General features: G+C 34.9%; 1 protein-coding gene across 5 annotated transcripts in view; it reads right to left on the reverse strand.

Moving 5' to 3' along the window:
- LOC127714493 (uncharacterized) overlaps positions 1–12,739 on the reverse strand; it is a 165,274-nt gene extending 152,535 nt beyond the window's left edge. For all 5 annotated transcript variants that reach the window (XM_052220563.1, XM_052220560.1, XM_052220562.1 and 2 more), the window contains exon 1: positions 12,672–12,739. The gene's annotated coding sequence lies outside the window, so the exon portion shown is untranslated. The remainder of the gene's footprint in view (positions 1–12,671) is intronic.
- Between the last annotated feature and the right edge of the window lie 680 nt (positions 12,740–13,419).

Raw genomic sequence — 13,419 nt, forward strand, 5'->3', positions numbered from 1 at the left:
TCTGTAAAAGTGGTTGTGTCAGGAACATTCCCTGCTTCAGCTATTTCTTCTAACGTGTCGAGCCAAACATCTTTAAGTTGGTCCTGGGGTACTAATGGTAAGACTGCTGCTCGTCGAACAAGCTTGGTGATGTCGTCGTTTTGTTTGTAGTAAGTCTGCAGTCCACATTTCTGAGTCTTTCGCCAAATACATTGAGGAAAGTAGAAGAAACAACATTTGACTTGAACACTAGGAAAGACGTTAGAGATACATTTTTCGTGGCTGTTTCGTAGTCGATGAATATGATGCAGGGTTAAAGAAGTAGTTGTTGCTGTTGAGATATATACTGTAGATGACGGGATAATCTTATGTAGTTGTCAGTATCTTTTCCTGGTAATAAGCTGTATGCCAGTGGGTACATTGCACCATCAACCATTGCGTGGATTGTGTAAAGCTGCTGGAACAATGTTGGGCATGTGTAGAAGGTTCCATCACAGACGATAGTGTCAGCAGAAGCAAGGTGTCTAAGGTTGTCTGTAGTGGAGAATAAGGTTGGTGGGTTGATGTTGTCAGAGGGTAGACGAAACTGATCTCCTTTAGTAGTACGGCACCATTTTTCTTGAAGATTGATGTCTGCTGTTGTCTTGTGTAGTTCGGGTATATTTAGAAATCTTTGATGGTACAGTGACGTCTTAACTGAGTAATATGTGGGTAGTTGTTCTACAATCTGTTTGGTGTCGTCTGTCCAATCTGGGTTACGGAGTTTGATAAGCTCCTCCTCGTATAGTTTTGGTATAGGTGTGACCTCTGTCTTGGCTCTTTGTATCATTGTCTGTAGGATTTTGGATACTTCTATTTTGATTGAATAGCTTGGTGGTTGTGTGGTTATTTTATAATCTCATTTAAAATTCTTATGACATTTATCTCTTTTTTAATTATATTTATAGTTTTATTACAATATTTTGTCCTTTTTTAAATCTCAATATTAATATTCTTATAGCATTTATCTCTTTTTTAATTATATTTATAGTTTTTGTCAAAATATTTTTCCTTTTTAAATCTCAATACTTAATCAAATTTCAATCAAAAATATGTATCCTTTATACGATTTTACAGGTAAATAATATGCCTAAATTTAAGAAACAGACTTTAATTGTTAAAACAACGATTCCCCCCATGTTTATATATGCATGTAAAAGTGGGCAAACCAAGATGACACCTTTGTTATCAAGACGTAATGAGTAAAGGGAAGTAACGATAATTACTACAAAACAATTAAACACGGAATCAAGAAAAGCAAACAATTTGAAAATGTTATAGTTTTACAATAAAATGTAAATCATACAATAATTACACACGCACGTAAATTTTTTAAGCTCACACATGGAGAACACATCCCAAATTAACATTGAATTATGGGAAAAGACTTAATAAATACTGTAAGTGAATTTTTTTTAATTTAGCTTCCTTATTTCAAGCAAAAGTATATAGAAACTAGTATCTCAATTGTTTGTAAAACAATTGAAAGGTCTTTCCTGTAAAAGTGATGTTTTTGTAATGTACTCTTTACGACCTTTCATTTGATAAACGACAAGCATACCTTTTGAACCTTTTCATTTTTTACACTTAATGACCCATTCCGCCAAAATTTTCGAGATCGGAAGTATGATATTTGTAATGTAGACCAAATGACCTTTCATTTGCTATAGGACAACACCATTTTCTAGAAAGTTTGATTTTTACACTTAATAACCCCATCTTACTCAATTTTGGAGGACAGGAATATGATATTTGAAATGTACACATTATGACCTTTCATTTGATATATGACAACCTTACCTTATGAGACATTGTATTTTTTCCACTAAATGACCCCACCCAAAGCATTTTCGGGGGACATCAATTTGATATTTGAAATGTACGCTTTATGGACTTTCATTTGATATGCGACAACCTAACCATCTGAGAAGTTTTAATTTTTTGCACTAAATAACCCCACCCTTCGCACTGTGATGAAAAGGGGGTTTAAAATTTTCATTTTTGAGTAGAGCTCATTTAGACGTTCAATTTGACATACTAAATGACCCGATTTGGCAAAGGGCCAAAACTGATGCAATATCAATTGTATAAATAGAACTTATGAAACTTAAAAAGTCAATGTAAAACATGAAAATTTCAAATTGATTTTTTTAAAAGTTTTTCATTGAAAGTTTTTGGTAATTAGTCAAACATATAACTATGTTAAACTCTTCAATTTCTGATAATTTCAGGTGGAAAGCTGTTGTTAATTCAGAATTAGATGCCTCCGCTTGCAAAATTTCAAACTGCATTTTCTCTAAAACGACAATAGATATATCAAATCTGTTAAATGATAAATGATTTGCAGTTGAAGGACAACATTGTAGAAAAACAATTGGGACACTTCTAAAGTTCATCAAGGTCACAATGAATAATCAAATATATGATGCAATACCAAACATGAGAACCGGAAGTCGACATAAGACTACCACCATTCAACTCAGGACCACTTAACCTTTCAAATGTCACATGGTCAAGGTCATAGTATGCTTTGAAGGTCGAGGTAAAATTTCATCATGACCTGACATTGACCTCAAATTGAAGGTCTTAAAATACTGATCATGTTTGCAGTTTAAAGTAGGTTGATATCTGTTTTCTTTTCAAAGATATACACACAATACTATACTTTTAAGAATTATCTCGTTGTAACTTTTGAACAGACGGTCGGACATGTTTGAGCTTGATGTATAAAATGTAGAACTCGTCGAGAGGAAACTCTTATCGTTTTCTTAATATGTAAGCTTGAAATTGCAGCGTAAATTTTTTTTGCACTCATTTACTTTGACTCTACGACTTCCGGTTCTCGAAATAGAATTTTTCAAAAATTGTGTATAATTTTTCAAGGGAAATGACTCCTTATAAGGGTTGATAACATACTAATTGTTTATGTTTATTAACATTGCCATCTGTTCTTGTACATGCTGCCATTTTCAATTCGATCCTATCTCTAATACTTTTTAAGGAAAATGCAAATAAAAGAAATTGCTTAAAGGGGATATAACTCTCAAAGGGGATGATGAAATCCTACGCAGGTCATGATATCTTTAAAAACAACGAGGGGGGGGGGGGGGGGGGTATGTCGAATGAAAAAACAATAAAAGGGATATAACTTCTAAAGGTGATGATGAAATCCTACACAGCCTCATCTGGTAATACTTCATGATGAGGTCTATCGATGGTCCATATTTGGTCTTGATAACTTCAACAGAAACGGGGGGAGGGCATGTCAAAAAAATGTTGGAAGGAAAAAAAAAAAAAAAAAAAAAACATTAGAAAAACAATAAGGTCTTTCCTAACGGAGTGGAAAGACCTTAAAAACAGCGGACCAATATCGTTTGTGACGTCATTGTATCGTCTGCATTGGCGTTCAGAGATTCAAAGACGAATAGGCAGACATCTTTCGTCAGAGTAAATTCTGGGTTTTGTATTAATATATTTCTATGTAATGTAAGAAAAATAGGAAGTCCGCACACCGTTCTTCAGATGGGGAAACAGTTATTTACCGGAGGACTGGAAGTGTGAATGCCAATACTCAGCGAGTTCCCCAGCAGCAGCCGACCGCTAGCCTGAGTCCAGAGTTGGAGCAGGTGGCAATACTGAAACCCAATGCATCGTGCCTGAATTAAAGGACCAAATAGCTAAAGCAATTGAAAATGATAATGATAATATTGCCCCGGTTAAAAGTTTCAATGATGACCTAAGGGTGCACATTTCACAACAAGTGAGAGACAAAATTATTAATTGAGAATATGTAGAATTAGAAAACCTATTGGTTATTTCTCATTCTGAGCAATCAAGGGCAGTAGTTGTGGAAATCTTAATTTAAAGCCAAAATCCGGAAAGAAAATATCCGACATCAATACATGGTTCGATGCTATCTTAATTTATACTAGCATTTATACAGCAGCACATCCTAGTAGTACCCCTGGTTTACTGAAGTATATTAATTTTATAATGTTAAATTGGGGGCAGGCAGATGTGCTGATATGGGTTGGTTAATCTATGATCAACAATTTAGACTAAAACGGGCCAGAAACCCATCAATAAATTGGGGTTGTGTAGACATGGAGTTATGGCTTCTGTATATATCCCAGGGTGTAACTCCAACACAAGAACCTCACATATCTCGAATGAATGCAGGTAAATGTTTCTTGTACAACAATAAAGGAAGATGCGGTCGTTCAGCTTGTCGTTATCTTCATAGATGCTTAAAATGCGGGGGTGCTCATGCAGCGTTGTTTTGTAATTTAAAACCTACACAAAACAGTCAGAATGAGAAAAGAAAGCCTTATGAAACATTTAGGAGTGACTTTCGGAGAGAAAAGAGTTATAAAAACAATGTCAATGGATTCAGATTTAAGTCAGCATCATTAGTCCCCGGAAGAATATAGGCTAATTGAGTTAGGGAAGACACCGATTATAGTGAAAAGATTAAGACATTTTTTAAAAAGTTATCCGAATAAAATTGATGCACATATATTGTTAGATGGATTTACAAATGGATTTAAAGTAAATTACATGGGTCCGCGTCAAGCTTTTAATTGTTCAAATTTGATTTCGGCAAAGCAGCATGAGTCTGAATTAGAAGAAAAAATTATGAAAGAGATTCAGGCGGGGCGAATAGCGGGCCCCTTTAAAAACAAACCTTTTTCTAACCTCCGCTTATCACCGATAATGCTTGTAGCTAAAAAGCCTCCTCCTGGCTCTAAAATGCACGGATGGCGTATGATACAACATTTGAGTTATCCACTGGGAAGTAGTATTAATAGTTTTATTGACCCCCAACTAGCAACCGTGCAATACGCATCCTTTGACAAAGTTCTTGGCACAATTAGTAAACTAGGAAAGGGGGCAGAACTGGCACGAATGGATATAGTCTCGGCATTTAGATTATTAATATTGCACCCCGATGAATTTGTTTTATTTGGTTTTCGCTTCCAAGACAACTTTTATTTCCAGAAAGCGCTCCCAATGTGATGCTCGGCGGCGTGCGCGCTGTTCGAAAAGTTTGCATGCTTTTTAGAGTGGTTGGTCTGGTTTCAATCGTGCAAGGAATCAATAGAGCATTATTTAGACGATTTCTTGCTTGCCGGAAAAGCTAGGTCGGGGGAATGTTTGCATCTCGTGAACAATTTTAGGACTATTTGCAGCGATATTGGAGTTCCTCTAGCGGAGGGAAAAACTTTTGGTCCTTCGTGTATTATGCCTTTTTAGGGGTTAGAAATAGACACTTTGGAGATGGTTATTCGAATACCACAAGACAAATTAACAGAGGTTAACGAATAACTGGAATTGACTATAAAAAAAGAAAAATCACTCTGAGGGATCTTCAATCTTTAGTGGGCTCTTTGAATTTTTGTGCCAAAGCAATTCCGTCAGTTAGAGCTTTTAACAGGAGGTTTTGTGATGCGATGTGTGGGATACAAAGGCCAAATCATTTTATCCGAGTGACACTAGGTATGAAAGAGGATATTAAAACTTGGCTTACATTACTCGAGAATTTCAATGGTACTTTGGCTTTTGGTGAGAGCGAATGGCTTTCAAATTGTGACATTCATTTGTTTACAGATAGCGCTGGTAACCCAGATTTAGGTTGTGAGGTTTACTTTTCAGACCGATGGGCTTATTTTCAATGACCTTCTAGTTGGGAAAACACTGATTTAATGGCTGATATAACCTTCTTGGAGCCTATTGTGCTATCAATTTTGTTGAGGATTTGCATAACAAGCGAATACTTTTTTATACAGATGATAAGGCACTTGTGAGTATTTTGAACACGAAATCCTCAAAATCGAGACGGGTGATGGAGTTGGTTCGACCTTTTGTATTACACACAATGCTTTTTAATATGCAATTTAAAGCAGAACATATTGAAGGTCGTTCGAACTTCATCGCTGTTGTTATTTCACGTAAACAGTGGCACAGATTCCGCATGGTAGCACCACAAGCAGAGACAGAGGCGACACCAATTCCAGATACTTTTCTGCATTTTTTTTCCGATATGAAATTGATCGTCTAGTAGATGCCTCGCTAGCTTCGAACACGACGGATACATATAGAACGGGGTTGCGGAGTTTCGAGATATTCCGGAAAGACTTTAATATATGGAGTCCGTGTGGCCGCCTCTCCCTCACATATTGTGCATTTTATTGCATATTTATCACTGAAAGGGAGAGCACATAAATCTGTCAGATGTTACGTGACCGCTATCGGTTTTCGTTGCAAGGTTCTACAGTCTCAATTTATGGACTATTCACAAAATTTTATTATACGAAAAATATTAGAAAAAATATTAGAGGGATTGAAATGCTCTAAGTTCTCGAAGGATGAGAGGCTTCCAATTACATCGGCACTCTTGGCTAGGATAATTGAAAAGTTGCCATCGATTTGTTATTCAGCATATGAATCTTTGCTTTTTGCGGCAGCTTTTTCAGTCGCCTTTCATGGCTTCCTAAGAGTTGGAGAATTGGTTTACACAAAATTAGGCCAAGCGCAAAATATAATATCAATACATGGTACACAAATTTTATGCGGAGCAAAAGGGGAGTTTATTAGGCTTCACTTAATGCACTCTAAGGGGGATCAAACTGGTAAGGGTATTTCTATTGATATAAGGAAGACTAATTCCACAGTTTGTTCAATACAGCTATTAAAAAGATACCTAAGGGTAAGACCAAATAAAAATGGTCCTTTACTTTGTCACCTTGGTGGAAAATATGTGTCTCGTTATCAATTCTCTGGTATATTATCTTAGGCATTGAATGTAATAGGTATTGATTCATGTGGCTACAAGTCCCATTCATTCAGGATTGGGGCAGCTTTAGAATTATGAAACTAGGACGATGGAAATCTGTTGCATATAGGTTATACATCAGATTGTAAATTTTTCTTTTTGATGTGGTCATATATTAATCAAAGACAACTATTGTTTATAGATGTAAATAGTTGGTACATGTGTTATTAAAAGTTTAATTGTGTTTTAATAGGGACACTTGAGAGATATGAGAAAAAGTCTGTTTGGATAATAGGCTCGTCCATTGTAAAACATTCATTTACCCATGCCCGCACCACTTATGACGGCATCCATTTGGGTTTGAAGCGGATGAAATGTACCATTTGGTGGCAAGGTAAAGGGGGCATGAATTGGCACGAATTAGTACCAAGGATAAAATATTCATTAAGATTTGAACAGGAGCCAGATTTTTTAATCATTCATTGTGGGGCAACAACATAGGCTCCTGTAAGTAACATAATTTTAGACGGCAAATTAAGTCGTCTCTTTGTAAGGTTTCAGAATTGCTCCCTAAAGCAAACTAATTTGGTCCCAGATACTACCGAGGCTATTTTGGCTGAATGGCCAAAGCATTAAGTCTCTGAACCGGGGTGCGGTCGGATAAACAGTTTTGCTGGTTGGTTAAGTCTTAAGTCTGGTGGAGGATATATAAAATATCCTGAAATAACATGGAATGAGAAGGGACTATTCCACAAGGACGGTGTTCATCTTTCAAACATGTGAAATGAACAATTTCTGTATAGAATTCAAAATCTTCTCCAGGAAGTTGTGTAAGCGTTACTAATGAAAGAAAATGTGCAGATAATGATTTAATGTACAAACTGTGCGGTTACAAATTTAATAATGTTTTGTTAATTTAAGTCGTGCACTTGCAATAGTGTGCTAGGACGTTCGTTTATTTAAAGGCTTCGTCCTGCGAGAGAAGGGATTAATATAAATATGTAGTTAGCAAAAGTCAATGAGGCCACGGCTTGTTGCGTCGTTTTCTTTATATTTCATGCCGGTGGTCGCATGTTTAACATGTGACTATTTGGCGGGAAAGCGACACAACGCCAACAATCTTGCACCATGTTCACATAATGGACTATAATATCCGTACCTGAGCTTCTGTTCCCAGAGCCAGTATTTTTAAAGTCAATGTCAGTATTCATAAATGGACAGTAACTTTTTGTACAGATGGTTCTAATTGGTCATGCTTGATCCATGCTAATCTTATAATTGATCAATCGTGATCCATGCTAAGGTTTTAATTGATCAATCGTGATCCATTCTAATAATATAACTGATCAACAGTGATCCACACTAATGTGTTAATTTTGATCATTTGTGATTCATGATCATGCTAATGATTCATCTTTATTGATGATATTGTTTGATAAATTTGTGAGCCGTGGCCTTTATTTTGCCAATTAAAATAATAATTCATTTATATCTCTTTGGTATTTATTCAAGCATGAATCCTAATAGGGAATAGATTGCTTGAACTTAGTGAAGTTGCCGTTTCAGTTATTCGAGATACCTTTCTTTATACAGTTTCTTTATAATGTAGGTTTGCGATTTTCTGAAAATCAAACTACGCTTCTCGAAAGAGGGTCATGTGGCCTAGCGTACCAATTTCGTTTTTTGGTAATTAGTCATTGTATCGTCTGCGTTGGTGTTTAGAGATTTAAAGAAGAATAGGCAGACATTTTTCGTCAGAGTAAATTCTGGGTTTTGTATTAATATATTTCTATGTAATGTAAGAAAAACCCTCCCTCCCACCTCTTGATTTTAAAATGTGTATTTGGGCGATATACTCATGATACTGCTGCTGTTTTAATTTATTTTTCGGGTTTTTATGGACATATACTATTTCCGTGTACCCAATGTTGTATGATGATTCGTCATGGCTCACCAAGTGTAGAAATTCCCAGAAGACTCAAGAAGAGATTTGATTAGCTATATTCCGTTCAAATTAAAATTATAATAATTCATTTATATCTCATTGGTATTTATTCAAGCATGAATCCTAATAGGGGATAGATTGCTTTAACTTTGTGAAGTTGCCGTTTCAGTTATTCGAGTTATCTTTCTTTATACAGTTTCTTTATAATGTAGGTTTGCGATTTTCTGAAAATCAAACTACGCTTCTCGAAAAAGGGTCATGTGGCCTAGCGGACCAATATCGTTTGTGACGTCATTGTATCGTCTGCATTGGCTTTCAGAGATTTAGACATTTTTCGTCAGAGTAAATTCTGGGTTTTGTATTAATATATTTCTACGTAATGTAAGAAAAACCCACCCTCCCATCTCCTGATTTTAAAATGTGTATTTGGGCGATATACTCATGATACTGCTGCTGTTTTAATTTATTTTTCGGGTTTTTATGTACATATATTATTTCCGTGTACCCAATGTTGTATGATGATTCGTCATGGCTCACCAAGTGTAGAAATTCCAAAATGATTCAAGAAGAGATTTGATTAGCTATATTCCGTTCAAATTTACATTTTCATTCTCTTAAAAATCAACTAATTTTTTGAAGGACTATCTGAAGAAGATTGGCGGAAAAGCGACACAACGCCAACAATCTTGCACCATGTTCACATAATGGACTATAATATCCGTTACTGAGCTTCTGTTCCCAGGGCCAGTATTTTTAAAGTCAATGTCAGTATTCATAAATGGACAGTAATGATAAAGTGCTCTTTTTGTACAGATGGTTCTAATTAATCATTCTTGGTCCATGCTAATGTTATAATTGATCAATCGTGATCCATGCTAAGGTTTTAATTGATCAATCGTGATCCATTCTAATATTATAACTGATCAACAGTGTTCCACGCTAATGTGTTAATTTTGATCATTTGTGATTCATGATCATACTTATGTTTCATCTTTATTGATGATAATGTTTGATAAATTTGTGAGCCGTGGCCTTTATTTTGCCAATTAAAATAATAATTCATTTATATCTCTTTGGTATTTATTCAAGCACGAATCTTAAGTTAATCAATAGTTTCTGTCAACACAATTAGTCTTTCGAGATCACCGAAAAAGACGATAATTATTTATGTTAGATAGGGTAGTAACAGGTATACTTTATTTCAATACAATATAGAAATAAAAAAGATGTGGTATGATTGCCATCGAGACAACTCTCCACAAGAGACCAAGTGACACAAAAATTAACATCTATAGGTCACCGTACGACCTTCAACAATGAACAAAGTCAATACCACATAGTCAGCTGTAAAAGGCCCCGAAATGACAAATGTAAAACAATTCAAACGAGAAAACTAACGGCCTAATTTATGTACAAAATGATGAACGAAAAAACAAATATGTTACACAGCAGCAAACGACAACTGCTGAATTACAGGCTTCTGACTTGGGACAGGCACATACAGAATGTGGCGGGGTTAAACACTTTTAAAGGCGCCAACCATCCCCTAACCTTGGACAGTGGTGTAACAGTACAACATAAGAACAAACTATAACTAGAGGCTCTAAAAAGCCTGTGTCGCTCACCTTTGTTTATGTGCATATCTAACAAAGGACACTCTCCAACATTGTAGACGAGAATAGACTTCATTACAAAAATCTCTATTTTGTTGATCTTGTATTACTGATCTTTTAGTCTGTTAAGTTTCTCTCTTTCTTCTTTAGTTTTTGCTCAAAAGACAAAAGAGGGTAAAAAAAATCCTTATATAAGAGCAATCACTCCTATGAAGAGTGACAGTCTACTAACTATATCGGCAAAATTTGACTTTTTAATAGATCTTGCCTTGCTGATCATTTTTGTGATTTAAAGTGTCTATTTATCTATTGTAAATTAGATCATATAAGGCATAACGGAAAAAAAATGTTTCTCTCTAAATATCATAGTTTTCATAATAATAGGCAAAAATAAAATAAAAAAGGTAAAATTTGTCATTTATGGGCAATAAATCCAATAAGAATTTGTCTGACAGTTTTGATGTATATGGACAATTGGTAGAGCTCATCATTCTGAAAATTTTTGCTCCTTTCATATTTTCTCTATTTATAATGGTTCACAAAATAATAGACACAACTTGCATTTTATCCCTCACTCACCTCTCTCAGATTTAATCTAACTGCTTTAGTTTCAAAGATATAAGCCAAAAACTGCATTTTACCCCATGTTCTTTTTTTAGCCATGGCAGCCATCTTGGTTGATGGGCGGGGTCATCGGATACATTTTGTAAACTAAATACCTTAAGGATGATTTAGGCCAAGTTTGGTTTAATTTGCCCCTGTAGTTTCAGAGGAGAAGATTTTTGTAAAAGATTACAAAAATTTACGAAAAATTGTGAAAAATTGACTTTAAAGGGCAATAACTCTTTATGGGGTCAATTGATAATTTTGGTCATGTTGACTTATTTGTAGATCTTACTTTGCTGAACAATTTTGCTGTTTACAGTTTATCTCTATCTATTATAATATTCAAGATAATAACCAAAAACTGCAAAATTTCCGTAAAATTACAAATTCAGGGGCAGCAACCCAACAACGGGTTGTCTGATGCGTCTTAAAATTTCTAGACAAATAGATCTTGACCTGATGACCATTTTTTTCCATGTCAGATTTGCTCTTAATGCTTTAGTTCAGAGATATAAGCCAAAAACTGCATTTTACCCCCATGCTCTATTTTTAGCCATGGCGGCCATCTTGGTTGATGGGCGGGGTCATCGGATACATTTTTTAAACTAGATACCCTAAGGATGATTTAGGCCAATTTTTTGTTTGGCCCAGTAGTTTCAGAGGAGAAGATTTTCGTAAAAGTTAACGGACGACGGACGACGGAAGTCAAGTGACGAGAAAAGCTCACTTGGCCCTTTTGGGCCAGGTGAGCTAAAAATCAGTTGAAAAAAGGTTTAACTCATCAGATCGATACAAATAGAAATACATCTAACAAAAACACAGAGTGGACGTGGACGGGTACTTATGCATCCACACAACAGAAAGGCATTAAGTACAGATCTGAGAGTACTCGCAGTTACTGACAACTAGTTCAAAGCCAATAACAACTTATGAAAAAAATCACAAGTATTTTACGTAGATTGGCTGAGGCATTCCAAAAGTTAACTTTATTTCTGTATAAAATGCAACATCTATAACTGCCGCGTAATATCCGTGACAATATTAAAACAATGCATATGCACAAACGAAAGCCTTGATTTAAATTTATAGTAATTTCATGATAGTAACATAACAATGTAATTTCATCATATAGGATTGTGAAAGCGTTGAACGTGCACACATTTTAAGTATGAAGCGCGATATAGCTTCGGTCAATGCTTTTACGCCTCAATACAATGAAAAAACAATAACATGCAATTGCGATTTGATGGTATATAATATAGGGTGATCTTGTAATCAATTCATTTTTACTTTCGCTTTCAGTTTAAAATCAAATTCCTTTTTTAAAATTACCTTTACAATCACATGTAGTATAAAAGATTGGTCCGTTATTTATGTTAAATTTACATCATATTGTCATTAAATGTAATTGGATACCTAGCCGTTATCATGATTTATCCTTCAATAAATTCCTGGTCAAATTCCTGAAAGACATCCTTTCCAAATTGAAAACTATCATTTGAATTAACCCGAAAATCATGATGTAATTTAAAAAAAAAAAACACACCTTCAAACGAGTTAAAGTCCTCTGTGATATTATATCTCGTACAGGTATGTGTACACACACTGCACCAGAAGATTACCTAATATGTTGGTAATCAATTTTTTTACATTTCTATTTCTAGCAAGTATTGGCCTTAGGTCGCAAAAACTATTCATGCAGATACCACAAACTTACCTTATTAATGTGATATAAATAATAAAAGTGTACTGCCTGACTAAAACATGGTGGTGTGTTTATCTATGTGTCAAATTACTGAGGCTCTAAAGGTGGTTTTCCCGTGACAGTGAAAAAAATATTTAAACAAGATTTACAACAGCCTTTTTATGGTATGACATATGATAATGCATTGTAATGTCTCAATCTGTGTCAAGTTTAATTTCTGTTGTAATATACGTCTGCAAAATATTAACAAACATACGCATTCTGGTTGAACTTAAAACGTGACATATAAACAAGAGGAATGTATTTACTTAAACTATGATATACTTAGACAATTTTTGAAAGGATAATTTAAAAATAAAACACTTTTAAATAATTCTTAAAAATAGAATCATACGATAGGGTCAAGTGCAGATGCTTGACATTTAGATTTTTGGAAAATCATTTTAAAGTATTGAAGCGAAAACAAAGCCATGTATGTATGGTTAAATATAAATTTGAGATGTAATTTTATCGGTAATTGGCCGTCGGATTGTATCAGCGGAAATTACTACCTCATATCATTAAATAGAGGGAAGGTCGGCAGGAGGCTCTAAAACATGAATATCACGGCTTGATACAAGCTGAAAACAATGAGTTTGCCCGAGACAGGATGAAATTAAATAACCTACAACATAAACTGCAGGAATTGGTAGTGAATAAAAAGTGAAAATAAATTTTTCGCGCGAAAAAATAAGCATGCGTAGTAATAGATGAAAATGAT

The sequence above is a fragment of the Mytilus californianus genome, unplaced genomic scaffold (assembly GCF_021869535.1).
Source record: "Mytilus californianus isolate M0D057914Y unplaced genomic scaffold, xbMytCali1.0.p SCAF_9, whole genome shotgun sequence".
NCBI lineage: Eukaryota > Metazoa > Mollusca > Bivalvia > Mytilida > Mytilidae > Mytilus > Mytilus californianus.